The 13,484-nt window shown below is 35.6% G+C and overlaps 1 protein-coding gene across 1 annotated transcript in view; it reads right to left on the bottom strand.

Annotated features, from left to right (window-relative positions):
- LOC107726198 (astrocytic phosphoprotein PEA-15-like) overlaps window positions 1–13,484 on the bottom strand; it is a 38,159-nt gene that overhangs the window by 2,781 nt on the left and 21,894 nt on the right. The gene's annotated exons all lie outside the window — the stretch shown is intronic.

Genomic DNA, 13,484 nt, shown 5'->3' on the forward strand with positions numbered 1-13,484 from the left:
TTTCTTTCTGTCCTTCTTTCTTTCTTTCTTTCTTTCCTTCTCTTTCTTCCTTCCTTCTTTATTTCTTTCCTTCTTTCCTTCTTTCTTTATTTCCTTCTGTCCTTCTTTCTTTCTTTCTTTCCTTCTTTTTTCTTTCTTTCTTTCCTTCTTTCCGTCTTTCCTTCTTTCCTTCTTTCTTTCCTTCTTTCTTTCTTTCCTTCTTTCCTTCTTTCTTTCTTTCCTTCCTTCTCTTTCTTCCTTCCTTCCTTCTTTCTTTCTTTCCTTCTTTCTTTCTTTCTTTCTTTCTTTCTTTCTTTCTTTTCTTTCTGTCCTTCTTTCTTTCTTTCCTTCTTTCTTTCTTTCTTTCTGTCTTTCTTTCTTTCCTTCTTTCCTTATTTCCTTCTTTCTTTCTTTCCTTCTGTCCTTCTTTCTGTCTTTCTTTCTTTCCTTCTTTCCTTATTTCCTTCTTTCTTTCTTTCCTTCTGTACTTCTTTCTTTCTTTCTTTCTTTCTTCTTTCCTTTTTTCTTTCTTTCCTTCTTTCTTTCTTTCTGTCCTTCTTTCTTTCTTTCCTTCTTTCTTTCTTTCCTTCTGTCCTTCTTTCTGTCTTTCTTTCTTTCCTTCCTTCCTTCTTTCTTTCTTTCCTTCTGTCCTTCTTTCTGTCTTTCTTTCTTTCCTTATTTCCTTCTTTCTTTCTTTCCTTCTTTCTTTCTATATTTCTTTCTTTCTTTCTTTCTTTTTCTTTTTTTCCTTCTTTCTTTCTTTCTTTTTTCCTTCTTTCTCTTTCTTTCTTTCTTTCTTTATTAATTTTTTTGTTCTTCCTTTCTTTCTTTCATTCATTCCGTCTTTCTTTTTTTCCTTCTTTCTCTCGTTCTTTCTTTCTTTTTTTACTTCTTTCTTTCTTTCTTTATTTTTTTGTTCTTTCTTTCTTTCTCCTTTCTGCAAAATCAAGAAGTGTGTTTATTAGTGTTATACATTATACACATTTACTGGTAATGTTGTGGTGCTTCTAATTAGGGGATAAAAAAAGAGTTGCACATTTTATAAAACACACATATAATACTTAAAGTTTGACTACCAAATTATATCCAATTAATTAAACTTACACTAAAAAGTTTTCAGAGCAAGGGTTTCAGCCAGGTTTATGAAGGTAAATGTATGACTTTGTAAGACTTTTTTAAGACCAAATAAATAAAAGTTAAAAAATAACAATGGAATACAATACGTATGTAAACGTAAATGCCCTTTATTAACAATACGTTTGAAAATACAACTTCCAAGAGACAACCATTAATAAAAAAAAAACAAAAACAACAACACAAAAGCCTTGTTTTCCAGTGCAAATGTTACTTGAGAAGCACAATGGCATGCTGTATTGTCTTGTTATATAAGAAAAAGGTCAAAATAAAGCGTCTATGATTAAAACAATAACACACATCTGCTAATGAGCTCAGAACAATCAACTTAACTCAAAGGGAAACCGGTTTTGCAGTGCATGCAACTTTTAATGCCACTTTATGAAATAAAGACACTCTCCTCTGATGTAAGAACTTCTTAGGCCTTAATTTGTGGAAGTGCAATTTAAGACTTTTTAAGACCTGCAGAAACCCTGTGAGCTCATACGTTTCTAAGCATGAATGATGGGATATATTCAACCTCAAATATCGCTCCGAAGCCCTATAAGTGTGTATTTAGTGTTTATGAAGGGCACTGACCTTTGGCATTCATCAGACCAGTCTCGCACACTCTCAAGTGGCTAAGTGTGTGTATTGGGACAGACTCTGAGAATCTAAGGTCAAAGTTTGTGGTGTTATTGCTCTCTGTCTCCCTCTAGCGGAGCTCACGAACAGCACTGCTAACCAGCGCAGGATCTTCCCACTTCCTCAGACATTTCTCCCTCACGAACAGCACGGTTATCATCATGTTGTCCAAATACAGAGACGTGGCATGATACACCGCGGCCACATTCACTGTGATGGCAAACAAATCAATCCGAACGCTTTAGCAGTTCCCAGCCCACACGAGGACAGAGGTCTGAGGAAACTGTGCAGGATCCAGAGCCAAGATGGACGCCTCTGTGATTTTACAATGTATTATTTGTGCTGCGGCAGCCGGTTTAACAGAGCAAACATTCCACATTCATCACCCGCAATGTCACTGCTAGAATACAGTGTGTGTGTGTGTGAGTGTGTGAGTGATGGAAGACATAGAAAGAGTGGGAAACATACAAAGGCATCCCATAGACACACACACACACACAGATTCCATATCCGTACAAAGAGTATTGACACGCTGCTGTTTATCTGCACTAATCTGCTGCTGACCTCAATCCAGCGCTGCACTTACACCAGCCTCCAGCAGAGGAGAGAAGACACACAGCAGGAGACACAGAGAGAACAAACATGTGTAAAGCCCATGCAAATACAGTTTGAAACAGCTAGTGTCTCGCACTCAGAGCTGGAACAGTTTAAATTAGATGTGCAGATTCTGAAGGAAATATGAAAGAAGGCAAGACCATTTCCAATGTAGCAGAGAGGTTTTAGATTTTTAAGCTATAGTGTGACTATAAACACAAGAAAGACAAGGCCATAAAAAAATAAAAATAAAAAAATTAAATTAAATTAAATTAAATTAAAAATAAAATAAAATAAAACACAATTCATTTAGTTTATGTACTATAATTACTTAAACCAAAACTGAAGTAAAAATGAATTAAATAATAATAATAATAATAATAATAATAAATCCATTATCAGAAAACCAAAAACACACAACACAATTAGTCAAATTTGATCTAAAACATGAAAAAAGAAAAATATGAAAATGGAATCAAAATATTATTAAAATGTATAACAGTATGTCAATGGATACTAAAGTAACAATACTGATAGAATGGAACTATTGTCTGCGTGTTACATTTTAAAAGCTGAGTCAGTTAGAGACTTTCTCCTTTTTAACATTAAAATAAATCATAAATACACACAGATATCTAAGTATAAAAGGAGTCTGCATGTTAAGCAGGCTAGAGAATTGAATTGAAAATAAAAATAAAAAGCAATTTCATAGAGAGCTGTAATTATAGTCATTCACCAAATCAAGATTCTTTACACGATAAATAATTGATGTTTGACTGTTGAATTGTTGAAAATGAATGGACACCCCTCGGAGTTACACCTGAGCTGTGCACTTATTTTTAATTTGACGAGTCAATTATTCCACTTATATAATGGTTACAAAACGTTGAGACATTTTTCTTAGAAATAGCTGAAGCTGTTTGAAATAATGTCACTTCGCGTAACTAGTAATAGCGGGTTAGAGACAGAGTATCTCTCACTTCATTAAATACACAAATAAACGAGTCATACATTTCTGGAGGCACATCAGAATAATCTCCTCTGCTTAAAACATCACACTGCCACGAGACGAACCTCGCAGGAGCCTCTCAGCAACTCATCCAGTCCAGAGAGACATTCACTTAGTGAGCTTCATCTGCTTCCCAAAAAACAAACAGCCTACAGACAAACTAACCCAGACGATCAGACACAACCAAATCATAACTCCAGACACAGAATAATACATCTATTACTGGACAGCACTCAGCAAATCCCTAAACAAGCTCCAAACGTCCGAGAGAAGAGAAAATAAATGTAGAAGAACACAGTCTGAGTGACTGAGAGCTACAGCTGCGAAACACACAGCATGAATTACACTCCAGCTTCAACACCAGAATCCCAGAATAAATCGTTATATTTGTTAAAATAAATAGAGAGAAAACATGCCAGATTGTACATTAGACATTTTTTTTTGTTAGATTGAATTTAAAAATATATTTATATTTGGATTTCAATCTATCTATCTATCTATCTATCTATCTATCTATCTATCTATCTATCTATCTATCTATCTATCTATCTATCTATCTATCTATCTATCTATCTATCTATCTATCTATCTATCTATCTATCTATCTATCTATCTATCTATCTATCTATCTATCTATCTATCTATCTATCTATCTATCTATCTATCTATCTATCTATCTATCTATCTATCTATCTATCTATCTATCTATCTATCTATCTATCTATCTATCTATCTATCTATCTATCTATCTATCTATCTATCTATCTATCTATCTATCTATCTATCTATCTATCTATCTATCTATCTATCTATCTATCTATCTATCTATCTATCTATCTATCTATCTATCTATCTATCTATCTATCTATCTATCTATCTATCTATCTATCTATCTATCTATCTATCTATCTATCTATCTATCTATCTATCTATCTATCTATCTATCTATCTATCTATCTATCTATCTATCTATCTATCTATCTATCTATCTATCTATCTATCTATCTATCTATCTATCTATCTATCTATCTATCTATCTATCTATCTATCTATCTATCTATCTATCTATCTATCTATCTATCTATCTATCTATCTATCTATCTATCTATCTATCTATCTATCTATCTATCTATCTATCTATCTATCTATCTATCTATCTATCTATCTATCTATCTATCTATCTATCTATCTATCTATCTATCTATCTATCTATCTATCTATCTATCTATCTATCTATCTATCTATCTATCTATCTATCTATCTATCTATCTATCTATCTATCTATCTATCTATCTATCTATCTATCTATCTATCTATCTATCTATCTATCTATCTATCTATCTATCTATCTATCTATCTATCTATCTATCTATCTATCTATCTATCTATCTATCTATCTATCTATCTATCTATCTATCTATCTATCTATCTATCTATCTATCTATCTATCTATCTATCTATCTATCTATCTATCTATCTATCTATCTATCTATCTATCTATCTATCTATCTATCTATCTATCTATCTATCTATCTATCTATCTATCTATCTATCTATCTATCTATCTATCTATCTATCTATCTATCTATCTATCTATCTATCTATCTATCTATCTATCTATCTATCTATCTATCTATCTATCTATCTATCTATCTATCTATCTATCTATCTATCTATCTATCTATCTATCTATCTATCTATCTATCTATCTATCTATCTATCTATCTATCTATCTATCTATCTATCTATCTATCTATCTATCTATCTATCTATCTATCTATCTATCTATCTATCTATCTATCTATCTATCTATCTATCTATCTATCTATCTATCTATCTATCTATCTATCTATCTATCTATCTATCTATCTATCTATCTATCTATCTATCTATCTATCTATCTATCTATCTATCTATCTATCTATCTATCTATCTATCTATCTATCTATCTATCTATCTATCTATCTATCTATCTATCTATCTATCTATCTATCTATCTATCTATCTATCTATCTATCTATCTATCTATCTATCTATCTATCTATCTATCTATCTATCTATCTATCTATCTATCTATCTATCTATCTATCTATCTATCTATCTATCTATCTATCTATCTATCTATCTATCTATCTATCTATCTATCTATCTATCTATCTATCTATCTATCTATCTATCTATCTATCTATCTATCTATCTATCTATCTATCTATCTATCTATCTATCTATCTATCTATCTATCTATCTATCTATCTATCTATCTATCTATCTATCTATCTATCTATCTATCTATCTATCTATCTATCTATCTATCTATCTATCTATCTATCTATCTATCTATCTATCTATCTATCTATCTATCTATCTATCTATCTATCTATCTATCTATCTATCTATCTATCTATCTATCTATCTATCTATCTATCTATCTATCTATCTATCTATCTATCTATCTATCTATCTATCTATCTATCTATCTATCTATCTATCTATCTATCTATCTATCTATCTATCTATCTATCTATCTATCTATCTATCTATCTATCTATCTATCTATCTATCTATCTATCTATCTATCTATCTATCTATCTATCTATCTATCTATCTATCTATCTATCTATCTATCTATCTATCTATCTATCTATCTATCTATCTATCTATCTATCTATCTATCTATCTATCTATCTATCTATCTATCTATCTATCTATCTATCTATCTATCTATCTATCTATCTATCTATCTATCTATCTATCTATCTATCTATCTATCTATCTATCTATCTATCTATCTATCTATCTATCTATCTATCTATCTATCTATCTATCTATCTATCTATCTATCTATCTATCTATCTATCTATCTATCTATCTATCTATCTATCTATCTATCTATCTATCTATCTATCTATCTATCTATCTATCTATCTATCTATCTATCTATCTATCTATCTATCTATCTATCTATCTATCTATCTATCTATCTATCTATCTATCTATCTATCTATCTATCTATCTATCTATCTATCTATCTATCTATCTATCTATCTATCTATCTATCTATCTATCTATCTATCTATCTATCTATCTATCTATCTATCTATCTATCTATCTATCTATCTATCTATCTATCTATCTATCTATCTATCTATCTATCTATCTATCTATCTATCTATCTATCTATCTATCTATCTATCTATCTATCTATCTATCTATCTATCTATCTATCTATCTATCTATCTATCTATCTATCTATCTATCTATCTATCTATCTATCTATCTATCTATCTATCTATCTATCTATCTATCTATCTATCTATCTATCTATCTATCTATCTATCTATCTATCTATCTATCTATCTATCTATCTATCTATCTATCTATCTATCTATCTATCTATCTATCTATCTATCTATCTATCTATCTATCTATCTATCTATCTATCTATCTATCTATCTATCTATCTATCTATCTATCTATCTATCTATCTATCTATCTATCTATCTATCTATCTATCTATCTATCTATCTATCTATCTATCTATCTATCTATCTATCTATCTATCTATCTATCTATCTATCTATCTATCTATCTATCTATCTATCTATCTATCTATCTATCTATCTATCTATCTATCTATCTATCTATCTATCTATCTATCTATCTATCTATCTATCTATCTATCTATCTATCTATCTATCTATCTATCTATCTATCTATCTATCTATCTATCTATCTATCTATCTATCTATCTATCTATCTATCTATCTATCTATCTATCTATCTATCTATCTATCTATCTATCTATCTATCTATCTATCTATCTATCTATCTATCTATCTATCTATCTATCTATCTATCTATCTATCTATCTATCTATCTATCTATCTATCTATCTATCTATCTATCTATCTATCTATCTATCTATCTATCTATCTATCTATCTATCATCTGTCTCTCCGTCTATCTATCTATCTATCTATCTATCTATCCTCAGTATTTCATTGTTGATATGATTGTATCAGATCATGATTTGCAGATTTGATCAATAAGAGTGTTTATTATACTGCGCTTCATGTTGTGATTCATGTATATATTTGCTCACTTGACTTATTCTTGATTTTCTGCGCTATTATTTAACACTGCATGAAATTAACCATTTTTATGGTTGCCGTGGAGACGGTTGACTGGATTCGCTATCATACACATTTCTTGAGGGAGTGAAACAAATCGCTTTCCAATTAGTGCTGTTGATACTGAATTATTATTTTTAGAAAAACAATTCTTCAACTTCAGAAATCTGATCAAGGTTTTATTTATCTAGTTCTGCAATAATCAATAACGCAGCAGAAGCTGAGAAAGGAAATGCTTTGTGAATGTGTTTGTTTGTTGGATACGTGCAGGCGTCTGCTGTTTCTCTGGCATTAGCAGCTCGTCTGTATTGTGGGAAGGTTTAAAGGGTGATGTTTAATGATAGTGGAAACTAATGCAGTTAAAGCACCGTGTGCTCCTCGCTCAGACGCGGTAATTGCTTTCAACAGCGTCAAAACACAGCAGCGCTAACAGACAGACGCTAGCTTCCAGGTACACACTCCGAGAGCCATAATAACACATCAGTCTCTATCCTCTTACTGAAACAGAGAGAGAAAGAAAGAGATTAGTATTAAACAATCTCAGCTATTAGAAAAGCAGGTATCATTTCAAGCACACTGTAAAAAAAAAAGAAAAGACAGAAACTCATTCATAACAGCTGATTACACAGAACGGCTGCATAGAAACAATGCTGTTTATTAGCTTTTATAAAGTGTTTGTCAGCACGCGTTCAGTCAGAAGCTTTGATCAGTGAGTGTCGTGTGTTTGTGTTTGTGTGTGTGTGAGAGAGTGTGTGTCTGTGTGTGTGTGTGTGTGTGTGTGTGTGAGAGAGTGTGTCGACATGTTTATAAGTGAGCGTGATGTTTTCCCAGAAACAGCTCCATCAAGCTGAAGAAGGACAAGTTAAACAGACAGATGGAAAGGAAGACGAGAGAAAGTCAAAGATGTGAGTCCTTTGCCTCTCAAGAATCTGATTTTAATTGTGTTCTCCTCCATCCAGCCATCTGCTGCTCCTGCGGCCGCTGGCAGATGTTTGGTATTTACATGAAAAAAGTGCTTATTAATGCACTTATTTCTACACAAAACACACACACACACACACACACACACCTCTAAATCAGGCATATTCAGACACACACACTCACACAGCAAAGAGGAATATCTTGCATGTCTAAAAGCGATAATTCACCAAAAAATAAAACTTAATTTTTTTGCTCGTCATTATGGACCTCCCAACAAATAAATTCTCAAGAATATTGTAGTTTTTACATTCAACTATGGGGACTGAAGCAGAAAATAACTCAAATGCTCTCAAATATCATCCTCGCTTTTGCACATTTAAATTAGACTTGCCACAATAACATAATGTTCGCATTGATATGGTATCTGGTTTATATTAGTGCTGGTTTGACGCTATAAGCAGCGCTATGGGGTGATTTTCACAGCAAGCGAAGGCGGTTTAATTTCTGTTTGTTTGTTTGTTTGTTTACACTTATTTGTTTGTTTTTGTTATACACTCTCACACACACACACACACACACATTACACACACACACACACACACACATATATATATACAAATTTAAATTAGTTCCCTTTCATGGGAACTTCGAACTGCGTCCTCTAGGGGTCGCTATGGGGGAACGCCTCGTCGTGACCCGTGTCTGAAGCATATATTGAAAAAACACCAACTCGTTGGCCGGCGACAGCCATGACGTCACTACCGGTGCGACTATAGTATAAATAGGCGCCGGGAGCACACATCATTCTCTTCTTCGTCTTCATTGACTGTTCTGTTTGAAGCGTGCATTTCCAAGGAAAAAGTAAGAGCTATCTCTATTTATTATGGCAAGCACTAGCAGAGCGGTTAGAAGGTGTGTGCATCCATGTCATCGCTATTTGACACCCGATGACACACACGATCTATGCGTTGTTTGTTTGGGCAAAGAGCACACACGCGATGTCTCCGAGGGGGCAATCGGCGTGCACTGCGAGCGTTTTTTCCAAGGAAAAGCTCCGTTCTCGTTTGTCTCTCTTCGTTATGCTTTGCCCACTTTTCTAAAATCCTGTATGGTAAGAGCTACGCGCAGAGACTTTGTGCTCTTTTTGAGTGGTTTAAAACCCCGGTTCCGCCTTGGGCACCACTCCTCCTATGTATCCTCTGGATACCTACTTTAACAGGGTGTTGCTACTAGGGGTCTGTTGAGACAGTTCCTTCAGCACATACAAAGAGAAACGTGCGGTAGCCCCTGTGTGACAGGCCAAGACTAGTATGATTCTAGGCTCTTGGTCGTATTCCCTTAAAGGAATCTATTCCTGATTCCAAGCCTTGAGCTCTACCCCGGGCCCAGGAGTCTGGCCCTAACAGGTAAGTATTTTGGGGTATGTAGCCTAGGCCTTTGGCCGTAGGGGATAAAGTCACGGACAGCCGTCTGACGTCCCAGGGGCAACTCACCATGAAAATGGTAAAGTTGGTACTTAGTGCTCGCCATGGTTCTGGCATGCACTCCCCTCAGCATGGTGGTGTGGGTATACCGTTCCCCATAGCGACCCCTAGAGGACGCAGTTCGCAGTTCCCATGAAAGGGAACGTCTCAGGTTACGTATGTAACCATGGTTCCCTGAGGGGAACGAGACACTGCGTCCTCTAGGCTTCTTGCCATGCTTCGAACGCAAGCTTCAGATGAAGAAGTGAATGATGTGTGCTCCCGGCGCCTATTTATACTATAGTCGCACCGGTAGTGACGTCATGGCTGTCGCCGGCCAACGAGTTGGTGTTTTTTCAATGTATGCTTCAGACACGGGTCACGACGAGGCGTTCCCCATAGCGACCCCTAGAGGACGCAGTGTCTCGTTCCCTACTCAGGGAACCATGGTTACACAAGTAACCTGAGACGTTTTTTCCGCCGCCCGCCGAGGAAGTGAATCCACGGTAACAGCAGGAAGTGAGGCCGGCTGGCCGCTCACAGCTGGGTCTCCATGGCAACCAGACTTTTCCCAGTGCTGCGCTCGCGGACGGAGGAAATCCGCCTCCTCTTCCTTCTCCGCGGGAACGCGTGCATCTGCAGCGCTCGTTTGCTGCGCTTGACCTCTGACCTCTGGAGTAATGCGTTTGTCCTGCATGCGCGCCTTCAGTCAATGCATTCATTTCGTCCTACAGTCTGGCCTCGTGCCGATACTGAGTGCTGGAATGCCACGAATGCCAGAAGTGAGGCGCATCACTACGACACACACACACACACACACAGACACACAGAAAAACACAAACACACACACACACACACACACACACACGCAGAGAGAAACACACACAAACACACACACACACACACACACACAGAGCGAGGATCTGAGTGTTTGGATCATGACTCAGGATTTCTGATTACAAACAGTATGAAACAAACCCTGCACAGATGAAGCAGAGCTTTCATAACAAGCCTGTGATTTCTGCAATGTGGAAAACATAGGGCCCTATGAAATCTTTCTTTTATTTTTTCCCAAACATGTTTTTTTTCAGTTTTCATTTTTTATCTGTTTTAATGGTTAAATGAAATTGTATTCATCAAAAAAGCATGTCTAATTAACTGAAATCATGAAACTTACAACACTACAGTTTTTTCTCGATTGCTAACACACTATAAATGATTAATTTGGCCCAATTTTCCAAACCATTCATACAGTTCTCCAAACAAAGACACGTTTCTCAAAACTTTTAACACATTTCACCTGTTTGCACACTCGTATTTGCTCAGTGCTCTCTGCATAACTCTACACAAAAACACCATCATTTTGCACAGGTTTAACCATGCTCTCATTCAGAAAACACAAACAGACAATACAATTAACTCAAGTATCAAAACATGAACTCAAACAGCACACATGTATCCCTGTGTGAACATTCAGCAGCAAAACTGATGCCACACAGCTCAGAATCTCAGGATGATATGAACAAGAGCACAAGTGATTATGAGTTTTAGAAAATTAATCCCGATAGTGGGAGACGAGGAATAATAGGAGGGGAAAATAAAAACGAAGGGGATGAGGTCAAAGGTCATTAGTTCCTGATGAAATACAAAGCACTATAGTTGAGCATGTTCTTCTGCATGGACTGACCCTGAGGGAAGTTAGCCTACAGCTCATCTACAGGGTTTCAATACTACTTACACACACACAATATAATTACAGTACTTAGCAGCAGTACTGCTTATTTATTTATTTATTTGCAGTAACTGACAGTATATTCCAATGTATGTTTACTGTATATTCAGTTGTTTGGTCTTTAAACTTTTCTCTTCTAATGCTTTTCAGTTACTGTAAGATCACTTTACAGTAGTGTAATGACAGTAAACTTTTCTTACAGTTTATTGCTGAATTTTACTGTATCTGCACCCCTCTGTTTATGTTGTATAACAGTCATTGACTAGCTAAAGGATTCCTGTTTCCCAAAAGCAGGTTTGTGTAACAGTGTTTTGAGTTGATCTCACTAGTGTTCTCGAGGCAGTGAAGTAGTGTGTATTTGACAGGTTTGTGCGTCATCTGAGGCCAAAGTTTGAGTCTGACAAAAGAGAACATGTTTTTGACTAAACTATTTGATTTTGACCTATGAAATACATCTATAGTTGAGCATGTTCTTCTTCATGGACTGACCCTGAGGGAAGTTAGCCTACAGCTCATCTACAGGGTTTCAATACTACTTACACAACTACAATATAATTACAGTACTTAGCAGCAGTACTGCTTATTTATTTATTTATTTGCAGTAACTGACAGTATATTCCAATGTATGTTTACTGTATATTCAGTTGTTTGGTCTTTAAACTTTTCTCTTCTAATGCTTTTCAGTTACTGTAAGATCACTTTACAGTAGTGTAATGACAGTAAACTTTTCTTACAGTTTATTGCTGAATTTTACTGTATCTGCACCCCTCTGTTTATGTTGTATAACAGTCATTGACTAGCTAAAGGATTCCTGTTTCCCAAAAGCAGGTTTGTGTAACAGTGTTTTGAGTTGATCTCACTAGTGTTCTCGAGGCAGTGAAGTAGTGTGTATTTGACAGGTTTGTGCGTCATCTGAGGCCAAAGTTTGAGTCTGACAAAAGAGAACATGTTTTTGACTAAACTATTTGATTTTGACCTGGAAGTTTCTGGTGGTTTCTCTACATTGTTGAGGACATTTTGACTAGTGATGAAATTTAGGGCAAAACCAGTGTGTGTACATGGAGTCTTAGGGTGCTTTCACACCTGGCCCGTTGTTTGGGAGCCTGGCGCGTTTCCCCGCTTAGCTCGGTTCGTTTGGGCATATGTGAACACGGATCGCCTGAACGAGGTGGTCTCGGCTCGACTGAAAACGAACTCTGGAGCGGTTCGGTTGTAGAGAGAAAGCAATCCGATCCAACGGACCAACGAACCAGGCTATATCACAGTGTATGATGGGTAATTACGTAAGTTCCGTCAGCTTTGTTGCTTTGCTAATACCTCAAAATGAACCTGTGAGTGTGTGTGAGTGAGAACATATTTTGGTTGTTCATCGTCTAATGGAGCGTTTAACTTGATGCTGACAGGAAGTGGCCCACTGACCTTTTCTGAGTTTGAATGAAAAAGCTTGTATGTGTAACAGGAAAAGACACGCGAAAATAGAAGCAAGTGGGATTCGCATGAGCATTTTTTTTATAATCTGTGAGTTGTGTGCATTTATTAGTGTGTGTGTGTGTGTGTGTGTGTGTGTGTGTATGTGTGTGTGTGTGTGTGTGTGTGTGTTCGCTACATCACAGATCTCCTAAATTCCGATCAGTCGCTAGGTTACCATGGTCACTGGGTTGCTATGGTCACCTTCTAACTCCATTGTGGCTTCATCCACAAACCAGTTTCATTATTCCACATCAAGAGATCTTTATGTAAAAACAACACAAACACAACTTCAGCAGCGTTCTGTTACACACAACATCACTTCTGTCCTCAGACTGTCAAAAACAATGCTTTCACAGCGATTCACTTCCAAATGAAAACTGTGTGAGTGGAGGGTCTGAATTCAGAAATGTGACACTCATAAACTGGGG

The sequence above is a fragment of the Sinocyclocheilus rhinocerous genome, unplaced genomic scaffold (genome assembly GCF_001515625.1).
Source record: "Sinocyclocheilus rhinocerous isolate Xijiao unplaced genomic scaffold, SAMN03320098_v1.1 scaffold1898, whole genome shotgun sequence".
Taxonomy (NCBI): domain Eukaryota; kingdom Metazoa; phylum Chordata; class Actinopteri; order Cypriniformes; family Cyprinidae; genus Sinocyclocheilus; species Sinocyclocheilus rhinocerous.